This window comes from Leopardus geoffroyi, chromosome E2 (assembly GCF_018350155.1).
Source record: "Leopardus geoffroyi isolate Oge1 chromosome E2, O.geoffroyi_Oge1_pat1.0, whole genome shotgun sequence".
NCBI lineage: Eukaryota > Metazoa > Chordata > Mammalia > Carnivora > Felidae > Leopardus > Leopardus geoffroyi.
The window spans coordinates 24,238,246-24,245,317 of record NC_059335.1 but is presented as its reverse complement, the minus strand read 5'-3'; positions in this window follow the sequence as shown (position 1 = coordinate 24,245,317).

The following is a 7,072-nucleotide window of genomic DNA, read 5'->3' as shown; positions in this document are numbered from 1 at the left end:
GAATACTATGAAAAATTATATGCCAACAAACTGGACAACCTGGAAGAAATGGACAAATTCCCAAACACCCACACACTTCCAAAACTCAAACAGGAGGAAATAGAAAGCTTGAACAGACCCCTAACCAGTGAAGAAATTGAATCAGTCATCAAAAATCTCCCAACACAGAAGAGTCCAGGACCAGATGTCTTCCCTGAGAATTCTACCAGACATTTAAAGCAGAGATAATACCTATCCTTCTCAAGCTATTCCAAAAAATATAAAGGGAGGAAAACTTCCAGAATCATTCTATGAAGCCAATATTACTTTGATTCCTAAACCAGAGACCCAGCAAAAAAAAAAATAAATAAATAAATAAAAGAGAGAGAGAGAGAGAGAGAGAGAGAGAGAGAGAGAGAGAGAGAACTACAGGCCAATATCCCTGATGAATATGGATGCAAAAATTCTCAATAAAATACTAGCAAATCAAATTCAACAGCATGTAAAACGAATTATTCACCATGATCAAGTGGGATTCATTCCTGGGATGCAGGACTCGTTCAACATTCACAAATCAATCAATGTGATACATCACATTAATAAAAGAAAAGATAGAACCATATGATCCTGTCAATCAATGCACAAAAATCATTTGACAAAATTCAGCATCCTTTCTTAATAAAAACCCTCGAGAAAGTCGGGATAGAAGGAACATACTTAAACACCATAAAAGCCACTTATGGAAAGCCCACAGCTCATATCATCCTCAATGGCGAAAAACTGAGAGCTTTCCCCCTGAGATCAGGAACACGACAGGGATGTCCACTCTCACCGCTGTTGTTTCACATAGTGTTGGAAGTGCTAGCATCAGCAATCAGACAACAAAAGGAAAATCAAAGGCATCAAAATTGGCAAAATTGAAGTCAAGCTTCCACTTTTTGCAGATGACATGATACTATACATGGAAAATCCGATAGACTCCACCAAAAGTCTGCTAGAACTGATATATGAATTTAGCAAAGTTGCAGGATACAAAATCAATGTACAGAAATCAGTTGCATTCTTATACACTAATAATGAAGCAACAGAAAGACAAATAAAGAAACTGATCCCATTCACAATTGCACCAAGAAGCATAAAATACCTAGGAATAAATCTAACCAAAGATGTAAAAGATCTGTATGCTGAAAACTATAGAAAGCTTATGAAGGAAATTGAAGAAGGTATAAAGAAATGGAAAACCAGTCCGTGCTCATGGGTTGGAAGAGTAAATATTGTTAAAATGTCAATACTACCCAAAGCTATCTAGACATTCAATGCAATCCCAATCAAAATTGCACCAGCATTTTTCTTGAAGCTAGAGCAAGCAATCCTAAAAGTTGTATGGAACCACAAAAGACTCCAAATAGCCAAAGTAATATTGAAGAAGAAGACCAAAGCAGGAGGCATCACAATCCCAGACTTTAGCCTCTACTACAAAGCTCTCATCATCAAGACAGCATGATATTGGCATAAAAACAGACACATAGACCAATGGAATAGAATAGAAACCCCAGAACTAGACCCACAAAAGTATGGCCAACTAATCTTTGACAAAGCAGGAAAGAATATCCAATGGAAGAAAGACAGTCTCTGTAACAAATGGTGCTGGGAGAACTGGACTGCAACATGCAGAAGGATGAAACTAGACCACTTTCTTACACCATTCATAAAAATAAACTCAAAGTGAATAAAGAACCTGAATGTGAGACAGGAAACCATCAAAACACTAGAGGAGAAAGCAGGAAAAGTCCTCTCTGACCTCAGCCGCAGCAATTTCTTACTTGACACATCCCCAAAGGCAAGGGAATTAAAAGCAAAAATGAAATATTGGGACCTCATGAATATAAAAAGCTTCTGCACAGCAAAGGAAACAACCAACAAAACTAAAAGGCAACCAACGGAATGTGAAAAGATATTTGCAAATGACATATCGGACAAAGGACTAGTATCCAAAATCTATAAAGAGTTCACCAAACTCCACACCCGAAAAACAAATAATCTAGTGAAGAAATGGGCAGAAATCATGAATAGACACTTCTCTAAAGAAGACATCCAGATGGCCAACAGGCACATGAAAGGATGCTCAACGTCGCTCCTCATCAGGGAAATACAAATCAAAACCACGGTCAGATATCACCTCACGCCAGTCAGAGTGGCCAAAATGAACAAATCAGGAGACTATAGATGCTGGAGAGGATGTGGAGAAACGGGAACCCTCTTGCACTGTTGGTGGGAATGGAAACTGGTGCAGCCACTCTGGAGAACAGTGTGGAGGTTCCTCAAAAAATTAAAAATAGACCTACCCTATGACCCAGCAATAGCATTGCTAGGAATTTACCCAAGGATACAGGAGTGCTGATGCATAGGGGCACTTGTACCCCATTGTTTATAGCAGCACTCTCAACAGTAGCCAAATTATGGAAAGAGCCTAAATGTCCATCAACTGATGAATGGATAAAGAAATTGTGGTTTATATACCCAATGGAGTACTACGTAACAATGAGAAAGAATGAAATATGGCCCTTTGTAGCAACATGGATGGAACTTGAGAGTGTTATGCTAACATGTTTTCAGTCTTATGTGGATCCTGAGAAACTTAACAGAAACCCATGTGGGAGGGGAAGGGAAAAAAAAAAAAGAAAAAAAAGAGGTTAGATTGGGAGAGAGAGTCAAAGCATAAGAGACTCTTAAAAACTGAGAACAAACTGAGGGTTGATGGGGGGTGGGAGGGAGGGGATGGTAGGTGATGGGCATTGAAGAGGGCATCTTTTGGGATGAGCACTGGGTGTTGTATGGAAACTAATTTGACAATAAATTTCATATAATAAAAAAATGAGATAAAATAAAGAATTGAAAGGAGATATAAATGCACAGTGGTGATTCGTACTTTCCTAGAATGGGAAGGTCAAGTTATTAGCATTTTCTTAGAGCAAACTCAGGCAGTTTTTCTGCCACCCTTTGTCAAAATAATATCATTACCCTATACGGTCTTTTCTGTATAGACCCATAGCATACCCAAGCCTCTTCAGAGAAATTTAGTGAGAGTATATACCAATCACTAATGGTTCAAAGTGTCCAGAAGGACACTGGCAGTTTCCCAGATTTCAGAGCTGAAATATTTCACATCTGGAATCAACACCCAGGTCACTTGAGTCCTGATCCAGTGCTCCTTCCACAGCTCCTCCCCCATTTTCAATGCCTACAGTCATATTTTTTATTTGCCCATAATATATGGTGTGAAAATCATATAAAAATTAGTTTAATATGTAGACCCAATACATTGCATTTTTAGCTCAAATACTTAGGGAATAGTGTAAATGAAACCTTGATCCCAAATTCTACATGAACTGAGGAGATGGAATACATGAGGGTAGGTTTCATAGTTACATAGAACTGGGTTTGAATCCAATTTATTTCCCTTTCTAGCCAAATGGCTGTAGACAATTAATAACACTTATAAGCCTATTTCTTTCCCTATGCAATAGATATAATATCATTTATTTCACAGTATAGTTGTGAGAATTGCATGTTGTGTGTAAAGCACTTAACACAGTGTCAGGGCCATGAGAAGTGCTTTCCTTTGCCTTCTTCCATCAATTTGTCTTCAAGGTTTAGTTCACATTCCACGATACCTCCCACAGTCTTTTGTCTAAACCACCTTAGTGGCTCCCACACTGCTTGGTTTTATTGTCATGACTCGATATAGTTTCATTGTTGTATTTTGTTGTGTGATTCTGATTTACCCCATGAATTCATGAGCTTCTTGTAGCAGGGACTATATTCCATCCGCCCTTATTCTGTCCCCACTTCATGGACAGAGGATATAAGATCATGGAAGCTTTCTTTGGGACACCGGGTTAAAACTCTGCCAGGGTGGACCAATTCCTGGACAGGGAGCAGCCTCTAAAATAGAAACGGGATTTATAAATATGGCTGCACTGGGGTATCTGGCCAATTTTCCCCCATGAACTTTGTGATGGTAGAGACGTGACTCAGAATTCATGGTTTGGATGGAAAAATATATGATTTGTGCTTGGATTTTCCTCAACCATCTGCTCTTGTCTACTGGGAGGCTTTACAATATGGTGTTGGACAATATATGGGGAAGTGATGTTCCAGATACAATACTTAAACTTTTCCCAACTGGTTCTGCTTTACCCAAAATCATCCTTGCTCCTTCAGGCAATCTTTCCACTGAAATTCCATAAAATTGTAAGCATTTGTGAGATAATGGGTGAGGATGAGGTTCAAGAGACTCTCCATGGTCATAGGATGAGTGAAGTGATTTGAGCCTACAGCTAATAATAGTTCTGCCAGTCCTGGGACACATTATGTGCTGGGCACAGTATGTACACAGTGATTCATTTAATCTTCATGACAGCCCTATAAGGTAAGTGCTGTTGCCATTCCACGCTGTAGATGGGAACGTCAAAAATAAAGAGGTTAAGTTATTGACTAATACCACACAGCTGCAACTATCATAGGTGGAGTTACAACTCAAGTCTGTCTGTCTCCAACACCCATACTTATTTCCTCCTGCTAGATTCTTCTCCAGTGAAGGAATTCAGAATATGCCAACCCAAAAATTGGCCTAGGGCACTTTACACACAGCAGATATGGAACAGGGTCTCTGTCCTCCTTCTTTATATTAAAAACAGATGATAAAATTTCTCATGAGAAAGTTACCCTCCCCCCCCAACCTTGTGCCAGTAAGAGAACGTTCTTATCATCAGGGACCGGGAGCTGACACTGGAATGAACCTGTGCAAACAGACCTGCTAAAATAACCTTTATCTCCTATTAGTGTCTATCTCTCATCTATTTCCTGGTCACCGTCCCACAAGTTACTTCCCCTAGCCCAGTTGCCTTTGTCTTGTCACATCCCTACAATTTATCATTCTTTGTGTAAAAAGCTATATAACTATTTGGGCCTAATGGCTTCTTTGGGTCTTTATTTTCCTTCTGAATTTTCCTTTGTACATATTAAAATACACAATTGTTGTATATGATTGTGTATGTGTTTCTTCTGTTAATCTGTTTTATGTCAGTTTCATTCTTAGGCCAGCCATAGAACATAAGAGAATAGAAGGAATTATCATCCTCTATACCTGTAGAGATAGATCATAAGGTCTTGGATTTTATTTGTACAACACTTTAACATGATGACCCATATGCAGAGGTAGATTGAATTATATATGTTAGAATGTTGTTTTCCTGGTATTCAGAAGTGGCTGTACTTTGCCTCACCGCTGACATGGGTTGACTTAGCTTACTGAAGTAGAAGACTACTAAAAGAGAGTTAGTCATGGTTTGTTGTTCTACAAAACCATGCATCTTTAAACCCAGACATTTTGAAAGTATTAGGCATACAAGTCAGAGATTTCATTTCAGGTGCATCCATTTTCAGGGATTTTTTCAATAACCTGGCTTCACAAGTGTATTAAGGAAAATTTGATTTACACAAAATAATATGCATACAACCTCTCAGAAACACATCCGCAACTGAAAGTTGTGGTGACACATTCACTGGAGGATGGAAAGGGCTTGACGTCATCAGAACTCAGAAGAGCTAAGTAGTAAAGGTAAAATAAAGTAGAATCCTGATCACTCGAGGCTTTAATAAGTAAAGTATGTGTAAATTTAGGAAACTTTAATCTTATATAACCTGAGGGGGGGGGGAATTCTTTTGAAACAAAAGCTGACTGAAGCTGCTTTTACATGCATGAAGCAGCATGACCCATCTCAGATGGTGAGAGGGGAAAACAACCTTCATAGGTCTTATCTGCTCTCATTGGTAGGCCAGTCTACTCCACCCTTGGTCCTGCATAGCTTGGAAGGCAAAGGCCAAAGAGAGGGCAGAACACTATGCCTGTTTAGGTGGGTTTAATGAGCAGCCTGGGAGGAAGGGGAAGAAAGAGGGAGACATAGGAAAGGTGGTAAGGAGAAATGGGCAAGTGACAGGCAAATGCAGGCAACAGAAAATCTTCTGTTGGGGGAAGTTGTCAATTAGTTTTATATCTAGGGAAAGTTATGTCTGCAATTAAATTTGTGATTTTGTTACCAGATCTGTGTCGTAATTACCCAGCATGCTTCCAAGCCTTTTTAAAAGTGTGGTGCACTCAGCAAATTTTATTTGGTAATACTCTCAGGGGACTGGAGGAAGAGGTGCGGTCTTCAGGATGGGACAAGTGGGTCAGTGTGAGGGGTGGCAGCTGGGGGAATCAAGCTGTCTTAGCTCAGACTGCCGTAATTGAATACCACAGGTGGGGGGCTTTAATAACAGAAACTAGTTTTCTCACAATTCTGGAGACTGGAAATCCAAGACAAAGGTATCATCAAGGTTGGTGTCTGTCACAGACTTTTTGAGTCTGAAGTTCTGTCTTGTCCAGCAAGAGAGTGGATGCAGAATTGAATATGAGAGAGGCTAATGTCCAGGAGGAGACAACAGCCCTGAATAAAGTTTCTTTCTCCATATTTATTAGGATCAGAAGGCTTACATATGTGATGGATGTGCAGAAAAAGACAATAAAACAGTGACCATTAACTCATGTGTGTGAGAGAAGGGATTTCAAAGGTATGCAGTGTTAGGGGTTAGGGTCAACACAAATCAAAATGTAGGCACCAGCAGATGGCCATTTACTGCAGGCACCAGGCACTGCCTCTGTTTATCTTAACTTTTCTAAGGGCTAAGACAGACAGAGCATGCTACCTCAGGGTTAAAAAGGCATTTTTCTTGCTCATTAGTTCTGGGCGCTTTTGCCCTGTAGGAGCTTTCCGCTCTATGCTTTGCTTTACTTAATGATTAATCCTGGGTGCTTTTACCCTGCTGCTGTGGTTTTCCACCTCTACCTGTTCTCCAAAGCTTTCATCCTGTGGAAGTGGCTTTCTGCTCTATGCTTTGTTCTACACTGTGCTCTTTCACCAGTGGTGGCTTTCCACCATAAGCCTTGTTAGCCCATTGGTGCAAGCTCAGAAAATTCTTAAACTTATTCTCCACAGGTGTCTGGTCAGAGTTCTCTCCTTGGATTATAGATGGCCACCGTCTCGCTGTG